This window comes from Myxine glutinosa, chromosome 5 (assembly GCF_964187855.1).
Source record: "Myxine glutinosa chromosome 5, kmMyxGlut1.1, whole genome shotgun sequence".
Classification (NCBI taxonomy): domain Eukaryota; kingdom Metazoa; phylum Chordata; class Myxini; order Myxiniformes; family Myxinidae; genus Myxine; species Myxine glutinosa.
Genome location: NC_136265.1, coordinates 71,256,858 through 71,278,092, shown reverse-complemented (window position 1 = coordinate 71,278,092; position 21,235 = coordinate 71,256,858). Strand labels below are relative to the sequence as shown.

The 21,235-nt window shown below is 40.9% G+C and overlaps 1 long non-coding RNA gene across 1 annotated transcript; it reads right to left on the bottom strand.

Moving 5' to 3' along the window:
• Nucleotides 1–6,564: 6,564 nt before the first annotated feature.
• On the bottom strand, nucleotides 6,565–17,216 carry LOC137427460 (uncharacterized). Its single transcript, XR_013623501.1, has 4 exons — nucleotides 17,192–17,216; nucleotides 14,306–14,365; nucleotides 12,147–12,290; nucleotides 6,565–6,780 (listed from the first exon to the last, which is right to left on the bottom strand). It is a non-coding gene; the product is annotated as an uncharacterized LOC137427460 (long non-coding RNA).
• Nucleotides 17,217–21,235: the final 4,019 nt, after the last annotated feature.

Genomic DNA, 21,235 nt, shown 5'->3' with positions numbered 1-21,235 from the left:
CCCCTCCACACGCACACCCCAACACCCCCCCCCCCACACACATATCCACCCCCCCCACACCCACACACACACACAGACATCCACACACACACACACACAAAAGCACATCCTATGACGCACCTGTGGTGAGAATTTCACGTCAATCCATGCAATGCTTGCAGAAAAAGCGATTTTTAAAATAAAATAGACGTGAAATTGCAGAGCCAGAATTATTTATTTTATCTGAGAAGCCAAACGAGGTTTCTTCTTCTTGAGCATCTCACAACTCTGTGTCAAATGCGATCGAGTTTTAAAAAGTCAGAATTTGACCAAATCTGTTTTATTCGTTTGTTAATATACCTCAGCTGTTGACAAATCTTCAATTATAATTTTATTTGAGGTTAAAATGACCGCAAGAGGTCGTGTGATCGTGATCACGTCCTGGAAGGACAAAATGTTGCGCTTCTTCTTTCAACAATAAAGACTTATAGCTTCGAGACCGTACATCCAATCATTTTGAGATTGTGCACACTTGTTCCGCTTGATGAGAGCTACATTGCATTGAAAATTCAAGTCGATCAATGCAGTGGTTCAAGAGTTAGAAGCTTTTTTAAAATTTCCTTCCATTATTTATTGCGGCCAAACCATGTGACTTATCAAAACGTCTCAAGTAACGTTGAAACATCCCCCCATGAGGAACATTTGTGTAAAGTTTCCACTCGATATCTTCACAAATTATGGAAGTGATACCATTTCTAGTTTGTGCTTAAAAACGTCATAACTCTGATACCACGTGTCAGATGACGTCGTGCTCCGAGGCTTTTTTTCTTCTTCATGGGTATGTGAATATGCATGTCAACTTTGGGCTCGATCCATTCAGCCGTTGGAGAAAAAGGGGGTTTCGTGGTTTTTCACGAAAAACAAGATGGCGGCCGAACCATGTGATGCATGACTTCGAAATTTTTTGCATTCTGAGTTTTTTTTAACTACGCATCTGGGGAAAAAATCTCATTTTCGGGGGGAGAAAAAAATTTGTTGTTTCACGAATTCTAACCTCTTAATGTTAGCATTTTTAATATACTCGATACACATATTTTTATGTTCCCATTGCAGAGTTCTTTAGAATGAGCCATTCCTCAAATTTTTCCATTGAGCCGTTTCGGAGATACAGAGGGGCAAATTTGAAGGTGTTTTACAAGATGGCACCCATACCACGTGACCTATGACGTCAAAATTAGCATTAAAAAATTATACGAGCCGAGACGATCGTTTGATGAAAATTTCCTGTCAATCCGACCAAAGGTTGCTGAGAACATTAATTATGAAGTTTTCGGAGGTGCAAAATAGGGTGGAATAATAATAATAAGAAAAACTCTCGCAGTAATAATCCTCTTGGTAAGCCGTGACGTAACGCACCGCGTCATAATTCTGTTTCCGGGTCCAAACACGAAAATGGAGCCTGTGACACTTTTCACTATGGCCAACTGCTTTTCTAATATGTATAATATGTTTAATAGTGTAAAAGTAGTGTGTAGTATGAAGGCAGTATGTCGTATGAAGGTAGTAAGTATGTAGATAGTAAGTATGTAGATAGTAAGTATGTAGATAGTAAGTATGTAGATAGTAAGTATGTAGATAGGAAGTATGTAAGTAGTAAGTATGTAATTGTAGTAGTTGCATGCAGCTAATATGTATCTTGGTAGTATGTATGTCGGTAGTACGTATGTTGGTAGTGTGTATGTCGTAGTAGTATGTATGTCATGGTAGTAGTAGTATGGAGGTAGTATGTATGTAGGTAGTATGCATGTAGTGGTAGTAGTAGTATGTAGGTAGTATGTATGTCGGTATTATGTATGTCGGTATTATGTATGTAGGTAATATGTATGTAGGTAGTATGTATGTAGGTAGTAAGAATGTAGGTAGCAAGAATGTAAGAACTATGTATGTCGGTAGTATTTATGTAGGTAGTATATGTAGGTAGTATGTATGTAGGTAGTAAGTATTGTGTAGCAAGTATGTAAGTAGTATTATGTAGTGGTATTAGTGGTATGTAGATATTATGTATGGAGGTAGTAAGTATGTAGATATTATGTGTGGAGGTAGTAAGTATGTAGGTATTATGTATGTAGGTAGTATGCGCGTAAGTAGTATGTAGGTAGTATGTATGTAGGTAGTAGTAGTATTTTGTGGTATTATTAAGTGGTAGTAGTAGTAGTATTATTATTAAGTATTATTACGTAATTCAGTATTAAGTACATAGTATTATTAAGTGGTAGTAGTGGCTAACCCCCGCTCTAGCAGGGAAAATGGCCTGAAAATGCATGTTGTTGTTGTTGTTGTTGTTTATTAAGTGGTAGTAGTATGTAGTGGAAGTAGTAGTAGTTGTAGTGCCAAGTTGTCATAGTAGTATGTCATAGTAGTAGTAGTAGTGGTAGTAGTATTTAGTAGTAGTCTGTTGTTGTAGTCGTAGTATGTTGTAGTAGTAGTATGTAGTCGTAGTAGTAGTATGTTGTAGTAGTATAAGTATGTTGTGGTAGTATTAGTATGTTGTGGTAGTATGTAGTATGTTGTAGTAGTAGTATGCAGTTTGTTGTAGTAGTAGTATGTTGTAGTAGTAGTATGTAGTATGTTGTAGTAGTAGTATGTAGTATGTTGTAGTAATAGTATGTTGTAGTAGTAATAGTATGTTGTAGTAGTAATAGTATGTTGTAGTAGTAATAGTATGTTGTAGTAGTAATAGTATGTTGTAGTAGTATTAGTATGTTGTGGTAGTATTAGTATGATGTAGTTGTAGTATGTTGTAGTAGTATTAGTGTGTTGTTGTATTCGTATGTTGTAGTATGTTGTGGTCGTAGTAGTAGTAGTATGTTGTAGTATGTTGTAGTAGTATGTGGTATGTTGCAGTTGTAGTATGTTGTAGTATTAGTATATTGTAGTATGTTGTAGTAGTAGTAGGATGTTGTAATAGTATGTGGTATGTTGCAGTAGTATGTTGTAGTAGTATTAGTATGTTGTAGTAGTAGTAGTATGTTGTAGTATGTTGTAGTAGTAGTCGTAGTATGTTGTAGTAGTATGTTGTAGTAGTATGTGGTATGTTGCAGTAGTAGTATGTTGTAGTAGTAGTATGTTGTAGTATTAGTATGTTGTAGTATGTTGTAGTAGTAGTAGTATGTTGTAGTGGTATGTTGCAGTAGTTGTATGTAGTATGTTGTAGAATGTGGTATGTTGCAGTAGTAGTATGTTGTAGTAGTAGTAGTAGTAGTATGTTGCAGTATTAGTATGTTGTAGTATGTAGTAGTAGTAGTAGTAGTATGTTGTAGTAGTATTAGTATGTTGTAGTATGTTGTAGTAGTATTCGTATGTTGTAGTAGTATGTGGTATGTTGCAGTAGTTGTATGTAGTATGTTGTAGTCGTAGTAGTAGGATGTTGTAGTATGTAGTTTGTTGTAGTAGTAGTATGTTGTAGTAGTAGTATGTAGTTTGTTGTAGTAGTAGTATGTAGTATGTTGTCGTAGTAGTATGTAGTTTGTAGTAGTAGTAGTATGTTGTGGTAGTAGTAGTATGTAGTATGTTGTAGTAGTAGTATGTTGTGGTAGTAGTAGTATGTAGTATGTAGTAGTAGTATGTTGCCACTTCAGCCTTTGTTTTTCATGAGCAGGAAATCGATAGAAAGACAGTTCTTGGTTGGTTTCTGATCTATTTACACACTCAGGAACGCAACACTGCGGCATGACCGAGCACTTTTCTCACCGAGTCCAGCTGGTGTTTGGCTCCAGTGGTTTTGTGTTTGGACCCGGAAGCAGAATTATGACGCGCGCGTTACGTCACACTTACCAAGAGGAAAGGTTTACTCTCCATTTCATGGAGAGTAAACCTAATAATCTTCTTCAGACGGCATATTTCCGAGCTGCCTCTATCAATGGCAACGATTCTGCTCCCATTCGACAGGGTTTTACTTCCTGCAACATCCTTTGGTATTACCAGGGCATGCCCGTACTATATATATATCTAAAATTATATCCCCCCCCCTCTATTTACATGAAATGGTTTGGTCCAAAGCGAACGGCTTGCGAGTGGTGACAATCCCCCCCCTCTATTTACATGAAATGGTTTGGTCCAAAGCGAACGGCTTCCGGAGTTTGGTAAAGAAATCGCCATCGCGTGCACAAACGCGCAGGAAAGCGAATGAATCGCAAATTCGTTTTTATTAGTTTTAAAACATAGTTTAACGCCAACATAGTTTGCAAACGTGAAATAAATGAATACGCTCTCAAATGTGCCATCCGAGGCAGAGTGTGTCCGCCACGTTCGGCACACGCGATAGTTCGCTGCTCTCTGATTGGTTGAATCGTTTTTTGGACATAGCGCGGTAAGTAATTGTCCGATTAATATGAAACCTTGAAAAGGCACATCCTCGGGTCCCCAGCAATATACCTGGCAAGTTAAAAGTATATCGGACCCGTGGTTGTCGAGAAACAGCGGTCACAGACAAACGTACAAACGTACAGAGATTACTGGAATTATAGATAGACTAGGGCATGCCCGTACTATATATAAGCTAGGACGTGCCCGTACGTGGGTGCCCGTTCCTTGCCAAAAAAAAAAAATTTGTGTAGGGGTGTGTGTGTGTAAACATCCTAGGGCGTGCCCGTACGTGGGTGCAAAAAAACATGCGTGCAAACAACAACAAAAAAAAACTTTGAAACCACGTGGCAGTAACGACCACAGAACCCCCCCCCCCTCTATTTACATGAATGGTTTGGTCCATTCGCAACGACCACAGAACCCCCCCCTCTATTTACATGCAATGGTTTGGTCCAAAGCGAACGGCTTGCAGTGTTTGGTAAAGAAATCGCCATAGCTCGGTAAGTACTTGTCCGATTAATATGAAACCTTGAAAAGGCACATCCTCGGGTCCCCAGCAATATACCTGGCAAGTTAAAAGTATATCGGACCCGTGGTTGTCGAGAAACAGCGGTCACAGACAAACAGACGTACAGACGTACAGACGTACAAACGTACAGAGATTACTGGAATTATAGATAGATAATTCTCGTAGCTTGAAAGGATTCCACGAAAAGTCCGGAAAACGACATTCCCATGTGGGAACTGGGGAAGAATGGGATGGGACTGGGGTAGGCGTGGCTATGACTGTCAATCAGCTTGATGGGGCGGAGCCCCCAGACACATTTGCCTCCGTGTCGGCGTTATGTGTGATAATGTTATGTGGGATCAAATAATCTCAGCAGAAATATAATATCTCAGGAAATGCCTTGTTTTTCATCGTTACATTTATAAAAATAAAATAATAGTGAGGTACCAGTGCCATACACCGCACACGGGACACGTGATCACAAACCCTCCAGTCACGGGTCAAGGTAAAAGCAAACCACGTTATCAATAACCACCTCAAGTCACGGTTTCTCGGCGGCAGATTCGCTCCGGCGGAGTATCACTGATGCCATCGAAAATAACATCTGCTATAAATGGAGGTGTGTGTGTGTGTGTGTGTGTGTGTGTGTGTGTGTGTGTGTGTGTGTGTGTGTGTGTGTGTGTGTGTGTGTGTGTGTGTCATACTTTTTGATGTCAATGAATTAAGTTCTGTTCAAATGTACCTTTTAACCCTTTAGACTGCTGAGACCCCTTAGACCTTGGAAGACTCTTTAACCCAGATGACCCAGATGACCCAAAAGTCCCCAAGGACCCAAATCACCCAAAAGTCCCCAATTAAAATTTGGTCCATTTGGACCAACAGGCCCCCTAGTTTAAGAAGTTTTGAACTGACATTTAGTGATCCTTTCATCTTTGTTTTGGCATTCTGCATCGCCTGGAGTGGTCAATTAATTAATGTTTAAATATGAAGATCCTAGTTTCGTTATGTCTATGCCCTATTACCTAGAGGTACTGGGATTGGGGAATTGGGAAAGGAACATGGAAGTAGGGGGTGGGGGTGAAGGGGGTGGGGAGGGAGGGGGAGGGGAGAGTGAAATTGTTATTTTTAAAAAGACGGTGTATTTCTCTGCCGGGCCTCTCTCAATGGCAATGACTGGAGTTTTCCTTGGTGCAGAATCCTTTGTTATAATTTGTTTCTCCAGTTTATTTCTCCAGTTGAATATTTACAGATACTCTGAGGGTGTTCTCTCGTGCTCAACCGAGGCCATCGTAGTTTGGCAAGGCCTCGCCCTTCCCCACGCCTACTCGATCAACCCTGGACCTTGATATGCGCATGCGCAGATAAGAAAGCGTGTTACTTGTACAGTGTGCTTGTCCGAGGTCTTTCTGATGATTTATAGTGACTGTATTTTTGTCTGGTGAGAATCTACTCAAGTATTACCGAGGCCTTCTGATTTCTCAGAACCAGGATTTGGACACTTCAGATAAATACTTATATCTTGTTTTGATAAAGTTCTTCATTGAAGTTAATTTTACAAAACTATTATCAGAGATTGTGCTGGCACTGTCGACTCCACCTACGAACGTCGGGATGACGTGGATAAAAAATGCAGGCCACACCCACTGATACAAAACAAAAGTTGGAATATCTCTTCGTACTCTTATAGTAGTTTATTGAGGACACTTGCAGTTCGAGTGTATAATAAGTTTTATTGACACTTCAAGGAAACAAAACAGTAAAAACCACAAGTGTCTTTCACGTCCGGCCGTGTATAAATAGATTCCTTCAAGAGGTTCCGCCCCTCCCCTCTATCCCCACCCTATTGGTTAGAGGGAAACCACACCAGTTATTTTGGCATTTATAAGTGCAGGTCCTTGTGTGGCATGAGGCTTCATGAAGACATCACTCTGAGAAACGAGCATTAAGACAGAGCTGCAAGATACAGTCAGGGTTACGTAGGACAATATCGGAGCACATGTGCAGTGTTTGACTTTGCTGACCAAGATATATCTTGGCACTTTTGCTCAAAGATTGGGTATCCTCTGAGTGCCATATACCATTGTGTTATTCCACATTGTAAAAAATGACAAACAAGTGAATAAAAAAATTTATGCCAAATTAAAAAGGCAATGTCGGGATGACAAACTGCAGTCTAAAAAAAGGTCCTAAACAAGACAAGGATGAGGAGGTTTAGAGAGTAGCTAAGAGTATTGCCATCACATAACAATCCCGACATCACTGCCTCCAGACTATTGTCTAAGCCCGAGGGCTTGGCCTAGCTAAAAGTATGAGTAGCTCCAATATTTCATTTCTGCATAAGTATTAGAAGCTCCTATATTATATTTCTGCATAAGTATTAGAAGCTCCTATATTTAATTTCTGCATAAGTATAAGAAGCTCCTATATTATATTTCTGCATAAGTATAAGAAGCTCCTGTATAATTTCAGGGACTTCTTGCAGCTTTAGTTGTCTCTCCTACTTTTATTTTTTATCAACTTCGTGTAACCAATCACAAATGGAGATAATTATAGAATGCTGTTATTGGAGATGTTCATGCAGTTTGTAAGAAGTTGATAATCATGTTCTGAAATTATAACATTGAACTCGGCTGCTAATTTGTACAGTCTCAGTATGTGGCTGCACTCCAGGAGTAATCAAGTACTGTGGTAACCAGTGAAATGTTGGGAGAAGCTTGAAGCAATAATTACACTCGCCTGAGGAGAGGGTATTGCATTTGAGTCCGTTTGTCTGTTTGTTTGTTTGTTTGTTTGTTTGTCCGCACAGAATAAATATGATTTTCACTGCAACCGTTGGTCCGATTGACAGGAAATTTTCACAATAGGTACAACTTCACCTATATAATTAATATGTCGGGATTGTTATTTGATGGCAATACTCTTATAGTCAGGTTCACTATGTCAATAAATTATATTTCGTTCAAAATCATGGTAGATTAGCAAACCTATACATTTTTGGAAAGGTTATAGCATAAGGAAACTAAAAATCAATGTTTACATTTGGAGAGATACCTGTATGGCGGCCATTTTGGATTTTCAAAATGGCCACTGTAAAATACATATTTTGTTCTATTTCTGCCTCTAATTACCCTAAAAACTTTTTAAAATATACTAAACCTATATTTTCATGGACAAGGAATCCAATGAAAGTATCAAATTAGTGCTATGGGGAATGGTAAGACACGAATCAAAGGTTTTGAATTGCAAAATTGATTTCTCGGTCTCGGTCCCGCTTCCATCCGCAGCTCAATGGAATACTGTTCTCCCCTATGGGCCATGGAAATCTCCATGCATGGCTTGCGGACTTCCTCTCTGGTCGTAGTCAACGTGTGGCCCTGAATGGATTTCTCTCATCTCCCCTTCCTGTTCAGGCTGGAGTTCCCCAAGGAAGTGTGCTGGGCCCTGTGCTTTTTCTGGTCTTTATCAATGATCTCTCTGACTCTCTGGAAAATCCTCTCTATCTCTTTGCTGATGACTCCACTCTCTGCCGCTCCATTCCTCTTCCCTCAGATCGGCAGTCTGCAGCCTCCTCACTCTCTGAAGACCTGGACAAAATCACAGACTGGTCAAACAAGTGGAACATGTCTTTCAATCCTGCCAAATCTCACTCTCTTACTATGTCTCTCCGAAAAGATCGACTGGACAACCCTCCCATCTACTTTCTCAACAATCCTCTCCAAGAAGTTCTGTCACTCAAGCTTTTGGGTCTCACTATCTGCCATGATCTTTCTTGGGAAAACCACATTTCCAAGCTGGCCTCCAAAGCCAGTCGCCGACTGGGCATCCTCCGTCGTGCGAAGTCCTTCCTCGGCACACCTGAGCTCCTCACCACATACAAGGCTTTCATCCGCAGCTCAATGGAATACTGTTCTCCCCTATGGGCTGGTGCTCCTGCCTCACACCTGGCTCGGCTTCACGCTGTTGAATCCAAAGCTTTCAAAATCATTGGAATCTCCCGCGATGAAGCTATCTCTGAGGGCCTTTCACTCACTCACCGCAGGCAGGTAGGTGGTCTTTCTGTCTTCTACCGACTCCTCTCCGGCCTTGCTCCCCCAGCTCTCTCTGTGCTCTGTCCCCCAAATATACCTACAGGTCGCACAAGATCTGCCAGCAACCCTCTGATGGTTAAACTGCCGAAATCTCGGCTCTCTGCTCACCTTCACTCTTTCATTCCTCTTTTCTCCCGCCTGTGGAACAAACTCCCACACTCCCTTCAATCCCTCTCCTCCCTCCAGGTCTTTAAAACAGCTGTTCACCACCATCTCTTATCTTCCCCCATCCATAACCTTGATCTTTTCTACCCCCACTAATTCACCCCAGATCCACCTTGTTTGAAATTCCAACTTATTTCCTGGAAATCCTGGCAGTGTCCATATGTTTATACCTCTCCCACCCCCCCCCCCCTTCACATGCCTCCCCCCCTTCACATGCCTCCCCCCCTTCACATGCCTCCCCCCCAAAGCCCTCTCCCTCCCACAGATCTCTCGATGTCTCCATGTCTCTCGGTCCCTGCTCTCAAATGTTGTGTTTGTGTCCTTTCCCCTCTCTCCCCATCTTGTCTACCGCTCCCGATGTTATTTGTTTTATGTGTCTGTTTGTCTTTCTGTGTGATTAATGTTCGCTCTTTCACGAGCCTCGATCTTGTATACAAAAAAAAAAAAAAAAAAAAAAAAAAAAAATACTGTCTTTATATGATAACATATAAAGTTGCATAATCAAATACATGTTATCATTTTGTACAGGCAGTTAATAACATCAAAATGTGTCACAATAATTCATATCACCAAACATACACAGGCAGTCAGCAAAATCATATATACACATGCAGTCAGTATAACTTCACATCTACACAGGCAGTAAATGACAAAATATACACAGGCAGTCAATGGCATCAAACATACACGATTACAGAATATGCCATTTAGAGTTCGTCATCACTGTCCTGTGTGTCGTATCCGACAATATAGTCCGCATCGTTTTCACAGTCCGTTCCACACAAGCAAAGGTCGGTCAAATTGATTGGCAAATCGAATTGGTCGAATGGTCGATCGAATCGAATTTGATGAATCGAATCGAATCGATCGAATTGGTCGAATGGTCGATCAAAGCGATTGGTCGAATGGTCGAATTGGTCGAATGGAATTGGTCGATTGGTCGAATTGGTCGAATCGAATTGGTCGGAATTGGCAAATGTAAACATTGATTTTCAGATTTTCCATGTAATAACGTTTCCAAAAATGTCTAGGTTTGCTAATCTACCATGATTTTGAACGAAAAAACATAGTGAACCTGACTATTAGCTACTTTCTAAACCAACATCATCCCTATCTTGTTTAGGACCTTTTTTGGACTGTAGTTTGTCATCCCTACATTGCCTTATTAATTTAGCATGAATTTTTTAATTCACTTTATAGCGTATATAACAATACCCTTGTTCGTGTGTCCACATTCCTGTAATAATCCTTCCCACCCTTGATTGGAGATCTGGCCTCACTCTACCCACCCACAATTTCATCCCGATAATCATACGGCCGCCATTTTGGTGTTCACTGCCATGCTAAGCTAAAGACGCTTTTGAGCTGTCATATTCACAATCGCTGTGCACGCCCCATAGATTTTACCTTCATTGAAAAACCTACCAAAGTGACTGGAGCAGAGATTAAACCCGTGTAATTAGAAAATTGTCCAAAGACATGATTCACTTTTTTAGATTTTCAATTCATAATATTCCATTTTTACAAAACGCGTTGGTAAGAAAAACATCGTGCATGAATTATTTCCAGCTGAGCCACAGAGATGCGTTTTCACTGTGCATGTGCAGTATCCCTCCGCACCAGCTTGGTGTAAGAAGATCAGTCAATGAACATGAGCGGCCATTGTGTAAAGCACAGCCAGAGTGTAAAGCGATATGTGCGGTATTGGCATTGCATATTTCATTATAAACCAAGCTGTGAGTGTTAGGTGTAAAACTCCACGTCGTGCATAATGAGTGCGAAGAGACACGAGAGTGTTTCACCAAACACACCTCATATCAAGAAGCAGTGACAGAGTAACTTTAGCGGTGCAGCTAGACATTAGTAGAAGACATCAGTGTCGTGAAAGAGAAACACAAGTTGGACATACACATGGAATCGCTGCATCTACTGTGCATTCTTGTTAAGTTCTCCGAAAATGAAGCTCCTGCTTTACCAATCGGAAAACCAACGAGCACCAAAATCAGGCACTGGGAGACTTGTAACGACAGATGGAACAATGAATGGAGCCAAATTCTTGAGGAGCACCTGCTTCAGAGTGCAAAAGCCCTGAGTGTGTGGTGAAGATTTACGTTCCAACAGGACAATGACCCCAAGCATTCAGACAAAGCAACACTGGAATGGATTCAGAACAAGAACGTGAAAGTCCTTGAGTGGCCCAGCCAAAGCCCAGATGTCAATCCCATTGAGAATCTGTGGAAAGACTTGAACATTGCTGTTCACTGACGCTCCCCATTCAACTTGAAGAACGGGAGAAACTCCCCAAATCCAGATGTGCAAAGTTGAACTTTCCTCTTTGCAACTTTCTTTTTTTTCCTCCCTGAGGGTTTGCTTTCTGTTTGATCTGTCTTGTCCCCCCCTTGTGTTTTCTCCCATTCCTCATTCATCCTCACTTCCCTTGTCTTCAAAGTCTCTCTCTCAATTTGTCCATCAATCCTGATATTGTCCTCCTCCACTCTTGTTGTTAGTTTTGTTATGTTGTGTCCTATTCCAATTCCATTCTTTGTTCAAGCTTTTCCAGAAGCCTCGACTGCAGAAAAAAAAAATCAGACAAAATCCAGGAAATTATGTGGATTTTCACTGAAAATGCCACAACAAACGATCTCAGATGTTAAAGGAAAAGGTCCACACTTACTCCATTCTCGTGGAGGTCTTGAATGCAGATGTTGTATCACATGATTAGATAATTATGATAAACTTGTCTTTCAAACTTGTCAAGTCCCAGTAATCTCAATTGGTTTGTTATTTACAATTTGTTTCCGCCGAGTGAATTGGAGCAGGAAAGACTTTTAAACTTTAGATTCTTGTGTAAAGGGCACAAAGGTCTCTGGGGAATTTCAAATTGAACCAATATCCCTGTCTCGACATAAAAACAGATGAAGTGGGGAAACACTTTGAACGCATCTACAATTCTACCAGGATTGCAAATAAGTAATTTATTCAGGAAATTAAACAAAATAAGTACACACGGTGTGATGCGAGCTCTCCGTAACTCGGCTTACCTTCGAGTAGCTGCTCAGCTTTGCTCGGCTCCGCGGGAGGAGAATCACATGATTCCTGCTTTACATCCACATTGCCCAAAGCATCCTGGGAGGTCTGAAGAGAGTTACTCTGGAAGGTTTCCATCTTGACCAGAGGAGCTTCATCTGTAAACCATGTGACATCATTATATTACACAAACAAAAAGGATAAATGATTGAATCCAATGAAATAAATAAAAACGAAGGATTTTGAAAGACAATTTGGTCAAATCCCAAGAAATAATTGTCACAAAAATAAACGTCTCAAAAAGACATCTCAATTTAACGTTGACAAATGAAAAAGGAGTGAAAATCAAATAAATAAAATTCATCGGATATCTATGTATCTTTTTGTTCATGGTTTTTTTGCAAAGACAGCTTGGCCAACACCACAGAATTTGGGACACAGACAAAATTCGACTCGAGGATTGTACTCAGGGTATTTTCATTCCCACCTCGGCCTTTAAAGACCCCAAATACCCCTATCATCTCTCAGGAACTCATCCCATGTTTTCCTCGGACGGCTCTAGTTCTCCTTCCATTCACATTCATATTTATACACCTCTTCACACAGCTGCCCTCCCCCATCCTTTTGATGTGTCTGAACCACCTCAACCTACCCCGATGCATCACCTCACGAATGCTCACGATACCTAACGATTCTTAATTCCACATTTGGTTTCTTATCCTTCAGTGTCACATTACATGTCCATCTCACTATTCTCATTTCATTTCGTTCCACCTCCGTTCATCCTCCTTTTTGATCGCCCAGGTTTCACTGCCGTACAACATTGTACCACGAATGCAAGCAGTTAAGATGTTCCCCTTGAGTTGGAGAAAGATCCCCCTTGATGTCAATCAGGGAAACAACTCCCTAAACTTCCTAAACTTCCTCCAACCACCTCATCAATTTATCCATGAGAAGATTTGGGTAAATATTGATGGTGTGTATGTTATCCATGATAATATGGAGATTTATATGGTGGTCATTGGTTAAACATCAAAACAAAAGCCGCCTTGTTTTAATACTTGTTTCAGTTGATTTTGCTGATGGGGCGGATATGTATATGGAGTTCCTGAATAAGAAGGTTGCGACAACCTGGATTTTGACGGTATTTTGTTTCCATCGAGCACAGCGTATGGAACATGCGCCCATTGTGCTTGAAGCGCAATGTGTTCCTTTTATACCACACAAGATGGAGATTATATTCCTTAATGCTTTCTTGTCATTCTTCCAACTCGTCACTGATGTGTGCCTGATGTGAGGTGTGCAGAGTGTGTTCGTGGAAGAGATACACAGGTAGTGACTGAATGCAGAAATTTGAAAGAAGTGTAAAACAGAAATGGAGTCACACCAAAAAGACTACAGAATAGAAAAGATTACAATTGTGAGTGAAAAAAAAGAGAGAAATGGCTTGGGAATATCGATTGATTGATTGTGTGCTCTGCCTGAAGCCAGGTCCGAGGCTGCTTGCCAAGGGTGATATTGGGCCGGAAGAGGAAGGGAAAAGGTGGTTGCATTGCCTTCCAAGCATTTAGTCAGGGCAGGAGGTGTTCATTTGAGGAGGATGCTGGTGATAACTCACCTCTCTTGGTTTAAAATGAGAAAGAAGACATTGCGAAAGAATAAAGAAGGAATAAAAGAAGGCCACATCAAAATGTCGATGAGCCACAAGTGAAGGGGATATTTCTTTCCAACTCTTAATTTATTTTAACACAAGTACTGTGCTGCTGAAAACATGCGTGTGCATGTAATCATTCACATGTGCGAAAAACATATGTAACACATATGCATATGCAATCATTATTTTCTATTGTCATTAAATATGCCGTTATTTTGACACAACACAACCATATAATTCTCAAGAAGTCTACAGCGTTGTCCGATATACAAATAATACAGGGGATGAATATTGTTGTTCATGGTAAATTGGAACAAGATGGTGTAGACGGACCACGTGACCACAATTTCCCGTGTTGAAACCGCTGAACTGAGAAAATATAGAATGATTGTATCCCAAGAGAAGTGAAGCCGCCGTGTGGCCATCTTGGGGAGCACAACTCGACTCACATAAACTCGTTATGTAACAGGAACATTGTTGATGTTTAACATCATATAACAGGAACATTGTGGGTCAAACCTTTGATAAACGAGAACTCATCAATGAACTCGGTCTCCACCTTCACCTTCACAATAAAATCTGAAAAGAAAAACATCACATTCAAACTCAAGTTTAAGGAGCATTTCTAAAGAAAATCGTCATCACAAGAGATATTCAGAAAAAGCGAACTTTTCAATCCCGTGAAAAATAAATATTTTTGAAACGACTTGGAAAAGTAAAACAACAAAGAGTTTTTACTTTCATAAAATGAAGGAAACAAACCAAACAATCTCTCTTGGTCAATATTGACAAACTAACAAAGGTACCCGGCATTGCCTTCCCCCTCCAGACTCCTCCCACACTCCCAACAGACTCCCTCCGGACTCCCACCACACTCCCAACAGACTCCCTCCACATTCCCTCCGGACTCCCACCACACTCCCTCCGGACTCCCACCACACTCCCTCCGGACTCCCACCACACTCCCTCCGGACTCCCACCACACTCCCTCCGGACTCCCACCACACTCCCTCCGGACTCCCACCACACTCCCTCCGGACTCCCACCACACTCCCTCCGGACTCCCACCACACTCCCTCCGGACTCCCACCACACTCCCTCCGGACTCCCACCACACTCCCTCCGGACTCCCACCACACTCCCTCCAAACACACTTTAGTAGATCACAGGTGATGAAGGTTGTTGTCATTTTTCATCAAATCCTGTGTGTCGTTTCAGACAAGAAGTTCCGAGTTGTAGGTTCAGGTAAAAAAAGGTTCCGTTTGAAAGATAATAATTAATTTAATTTAAAAAATACCGATTTTGATAAAGAAGAAGAAGCGATATTGATTTCTACACGTGGAGATTCGATAGCAAAACGTTGTTTATTCTACCAAAGGTAAACGTTGTTTATTCTACCAAAGGTAAACGTTGTTTATTCCACCAAAGGTAAACGTTGTTTATTCTACCAAAGGTAAACGTTGTTTATTCTACCAAAGGCAAAGGTTGTTTATTCTACCAAAGGTAAACGTTGTTTATTCTACCAAAGGTAAACGTTGTTTATTCTACCAAAGGTAAACGTTGTTTATTCGACCAAAGGCAAAGGTTGTTTATTCTACCAAAGGTAAACGTTGTTTATTCTACCAAAGGTAAACGTTGTTTATTCTACCAAAGGTAAACGTTGTTTATTCTACCAAAGGTAAACGTTGTTTATTCCACCAAAGGTAAACGTTGTTTATTCTACCAAAGGTAAAGGTTGTTTATTCCACCAAAGGTAAACGTTGTTTATTCTACCAAAGGTAAACGTTGTTTATTCCACCAAAGGTAAACGTTGTTTATTCCACCAAAGGTAAAGGTTTTTTATTCCACCAAAGGTAAACGTTGTTTATTCCACCAAAGGTAAACGTTGTTTATTCCACCAAAGGTAAACGTTGTTTATTCCACCAAAGGTAAACGTTGTTTATGCTACCAAAGGTAAACGTTGTTTATTCCACCAAAGGTAAAGGTTGTTTATTCCACCAAAGGTAAACGTTGTTTATTCTACCAAAGGTAAACGTTGTTTATTCCACCAAAGGTAAACGTTGTTTATTCTACCAAAGGTAAACGTTGTTTATTCTACCAAAGGTAAACGTTGTTTATTCTACCAAAGGCAAAGGTTGTTTATTCTACCAAAGGTAAACGTTGTTTATTCTACCAAAGGTAAACGTTGTTTATTCTACCAAAGGTAAACGTTGTTTATTCGACCAAAGGCAAACAAAGGTTGTTTATTCTACCAAAGGTAAACGTTGTTTATTCTACCAAAGGTAAACGTTGTTTATTCTACCAAAGGTAAACGTTGTTTATTCTACCAAAGGTAAACGTTGTTTATTCCACCAAAGGTAAACGTTGTTTATTCTACCAAAGGTAAAGGTTGTTTATTCCACCAAAGGTAAACGTTGTTTATTCTACCAAAGGTAAACGTTGTTTATTCCACCAAAGGTAAACGTTGTTTATTCCACCAAAGGTAAAGGTTTTTTATTCCACCAAAGGTAAACGTTGTTTATTCCACCAAAGGTAAACGTTGTTTATTCCACCAAAGGTAAACGTTGTTTATTCCACCAAAGGTAAACGTTGTTTATTCTACCAAAGGTAAACGTTGTTTATTCCACCAAAGGTAAAGGTTGTTTATTCCACCAAAGGTAAACGTTGTTTATTCTACCAAAGGTAAACGTTGTTTATTCCACCAAAGGTAAACGTTGTTTATTATACCAAAGGTAAACGTTCTCGAAAAAGACGGAAATTTTCTGTAGTAATATTTGTTAATAGTTTTAATAAATGTGTGTGGAAGGAGAACACAAACAACAACAACAACAACAACAACAACAACGTGTGACAAAATATGCCTTTTCGCGCGTTTTACATTGTCAGTGATCCTCACAGATTGGATGTTATATTATGTTGTGTTAGTGAAGTACAACATGGGTAATGATGAAGCCTGGATGTGAGGGGAGGCTCACCTGTCATAAGTGATTATAATACAGTTTTGTCGATTCCGAGAGAAGAGGAAACGATCCCGAACTTCTCAAAATAGTCCATTACGGCATTAGCGAATCTGCTCTCCGGAATCAAAATGTCCGTTCGAGCTCGGATGACAACGAACGGGATCGATTCACAGGCTCAGGAGATCGACACGATATTGTCCGAGGGAACCCGATCAGTATATCAACACGATCTTGTACGAGGGGACCCGATCAGAACATAGACACGATATTGTACGAGGGGACCCGATCACAACATCGACACGATCTCATAAGGGGGAACCGAATGAGGAGATCGACACGATATTGTACGAGGGAACCTGATCCGTACATGGTGTGATTCTCCAAATAAATTATTTATTTAAATAGTACACAGCACGGACTTCGCACGGGAACGAACAGTACGTACCGGGTCCACACTCCTCATTCCCGGACTGACCCCGTTTCCTCCATCTGAGCCGCTCCTCCATCCCGGGGGATTCGTTCTGTGCTCCATCATGGACACATCTCCCTTCATCGCGCACATTACGTGTGGTACAGTGTTATACAGTACATGAGGTACAGTGTGACATAAAGTCCGTGTTCTCAATCGATCTCTGAAAATAGTTGATTAATCCATTCCAATCCGCAGATTCGTCACAAATCCAAAACTCGGTTAAAAATGATAAAATATATGAAATTCTGCATCGAACCAAACAAGGACCGTTTGTTATTAGAACTTTTAAAAGCGATCCTTGGTTATTTTACCGAACTAGAAATCATAATGAAGATCATTTTGGAAACTTAACACGAAACATCGGCTTGTTCCGTCAGGCACCGTCTGGAAAGAGGGAGATGCGGAACGGATGGCTTGGTAAGGGATAGCAAGCTGCTTGTTCAGGGGAAATACCCGATATATCCACGAACAACTGGGAGAGCGAGGAAAGAGCAGAGAGGAATAAAGAGAATTGGACAGACTGGAAATAGACAAAGAAAGGCCATTGGAGTGGAGAAGGACGAGGAAACGTGGGAACAGGATTTCTGCACTGTAAACTGTAAAGGGTGGAGACCTGTAATACCCTCTCCCACCTGCAGTCGGCGCTGTACGATACACATTTGCATAGAGTATTTGCACAGCACCCACACTCCCATCCCAAGTTTGGATGCAATCTCGGGTGAGAACTGTCGGAGAAGTCGTGTGACAAACACCGGTCCGTGAATTTTCGTCTGGATGAAGAAATTGTGTTTTTTCTCTTTTGTAGAAAATTTTCTCTGATGCTTCTTCTTCACCTTTCCGAATTTCTTTATTTTCTGCATGTTCTGTCTGACTCTTTCCTTTCTTTTTTTTCTGACTTTCAGTGGCTTTTTTCACACTGACGCACATCGAGAAGCCCAGGACGGGGACACTCACAGGGCACCGTTGGATGGGAACTTTATCGAATAGTCACAGAAAAAGGCAAATGAGGCAGAAAACTGGAGCAAGACGTTTATGGACACAATTATCAAAATGTGAAAAACAGATTTTTACAAAACCAAAATCACGATGAATTCAAACCATTTTCAACCATCTTCCACGGAATGTTATATCCTTAAAATGTTGATCCCGTTTTTGTGTCGCAGAAATCAAAACACATCAGTGATCATAATCTCAGTTGTCAGGTTCATAAACAGTGCCACACAGCAGGAGTTTCCACAGTTCAAAACGATTGTAGTTGAAAGTTTAAACAAAAATGAACTGTCCATGTGAAAGTTGTGCACACGACCTCGGACGAATGTGGGACAATGTCAAAAGCTTTCTTGTCGTCGATGCAGGAGGTGGACAATTTAATTCTTCACATTTTGCAATTTTCCAGTTTGGCCTTGTTCAGTAATCGGTAGACAATTGGTCCACAACAACCTCTCTTACATCTCTTTTGTTCTGCCTCTAAACCTCCTTGCTGTTAGATGATGGTACATCGTTTCTGATGATCCCTGTAAGCAGTTTGTTTGGGGCTGGTCGGAATGTTATCGGACGGTATTTGTGGGGAAGGTGGGTTCGCTCCCATTTTGGGAAGAGAAAGGTGTTCCCTTCTATGAGCCACTCATCCACTCCCTTTTCCTCTTGGATCAGTTCATTAAATGTCCTGTTGTTGTGATTGTGAAGAGCATCAAGTTGTTTTCGCCAGAAATTTGGAATTCCATCCAAACCTGGGGGCTTGAAGTTTGGTATTTTTTGAAGTTGTTTTCCAATTTTCTCTTCTTCAATAAATCAATGGGGGCATTTGCTCGAGATGTTGATTCTTCTTTTCCAAGTTTGGGATCCATTCTACTTCCTTGTTATTTTCTTTTTGATCTTAAAAAAATCCATTAAAAATATTTACAGTTTTTCTTTTTCAGGGGGAGTTGATATATTCTCCTGTTTTTTCCCCAATTCATAGTAAAATCTCTTTTGTTTCCTTTCAAACACGTGGTTTTGTTTTCTCCTGTTGTCTCCTTCATAGTTTTTTTTATCTTCCTCGTTATCATTTCTATTTTGAGTGTTTTCAGCACCCAAGCACTCGATGTCTGTCTTCGATTTTGTGTTTGTTTTTTATTCTTTGGATTCTCTCTTTGTTAGTCTTGGGTGTCTTTCCTTTCCTGAACTGTTGTATTTGTTCCACTTCCTTCCACAGTTGCTCTCTTTGTGTCTCGCATCTGTCTCCAACGTGGAATTTGGTTTCTATTTGTGGGACCTGGTTTTTTTGCTTCTTCTGGTGTTGTTCTCCCGTTACTTTTTCTTGAATGAAGAGTTCCGCTCGAAACAGACGACATCGATTTCCTTCAAGGTGGATGACATTGAAATCATTTTTCTTTTTGAATGGTTGGTTTCATCTCACTAAGATTTTTGTCCATTTATTGTTTTCTATGCGATAAAGTTTTGGTCTTTCTCTGAGTTTTATCAATTTCATCTCTTTTATTTTGTTGGCGCACTCTTCTTCTAGTCTAAGCTGCTCTTCATCATCTTCACCATCCTTCTCTCCCCCATTCTGCTGCTCTCCCTTGTCTTTCTGCCCATCAACATCTGCCTTTTCCATTCTTTTCCCCTTGGTTTGTGCCTGGTTCTCCTGGTCTTTCTCTCTGAACTGGTCTTGCCCCTCTTTCGGAAGGGATGCCGTAATTCTTTCTTTGCTGCCTTTCCTCCGGCTCTATGGCGGGTTTTGGTCCCCGTCTCACTGCACAGCCAAAACTTCCTCTCGTGCCATCTTGGCTAAATTCCTGTCATTCAAAGTGTGTGTGTGTGTGTGTGTGTGTGTGTGTTAGAATTGTGAGGAATAGAAATGAATAAAACGAGATGTGTGTGTGGTTTGTGTCCGGCAGTAAACAATTTTCATGCAACTCACCTGCAATTTAAGAATTTGCAATTTGGATCACTGAAATGGTTCACCACTTAAAAGTTAGAAGCCGATTGTTTTTATTTTAAGATTAAAAAGTCAAGGTTGCATAAAAACGCAGATTTTCATCTGATTGACCGAAAATTTAAAGAATTTGCATGTTGGGTCACACAATTGGTTCTGCAATCAAAAGCTCTAAGCTGATTGGTTTGTTTTTTTTCATTAAAAGGTCAAAGGTGCACACCAAGGGTGCGTAAAAGCGGCCTTGGGGAAATGCCACAACAAGCTATCTGTTCACCTCAACAAAGATTTCGCCCAAAGTGGAAAATCCCATGGGGAAGGAAGAAAATGAAGATGCTCAATCGCGTGACGCTTTGTCCTCTTGTCATGTTTGGTTGGGATAGGAAGAGTAACGGCCGAATGTATCATGGTCAGACAGACAGACACACAGACACACCAAGTTGCGTGTTGTAGTACAATTATGTTTGTGGGTGCTTTTTCTTTGGTCTTCAGTTGTTTGTTGTCTGATTTCATCAGTTATTGTCCCCCGTCGCACCGCGGAGCGAAAGGGGGACTATGGTTTTCCCCTCCGTCCGTGTGTCCGTCCGTCCGTCCGTCCGTGCGTGCGTGCGGGCGTGCGTAAGCGAAGGACCGCATTCGAATTTGGTGTGTGGGTGCAACCCACGTCAAAATCCAAGACGTCAAAATCGCCGCCATGTATGTCTGATGCCATGTATGTCTGAACCTTGTGAGCTGAATATCTTGAAAAATATGCGAAGTCCCAACTTCTAATCTGGTGTGTGGGTGTGTCGAGGCACAAGGAAGAACGCCATTGAAAATTGGGTCGCCACGCCAAAATCCAAGATGGCCGCCGCCATGTATGTCTGAACATTGTGAGATGAATATCTTGAAAAATAAGGGAAGTACCAACTTCTAATTTGGTGTGTGGGTGTATCTCGGCATAAGGAAGAACGCTATTGAAAATTGGGTCGCCACGTCAAAATCCAAGATGGCCGCCACCATATATATGTCTGAACATTGTGAGCCAAATATCTTGAAAAATAAGCGAAGTACCAACTTCTAATCTGGTGTGTCGGTGTATCTAGGCACAAGCAAGAACGCTG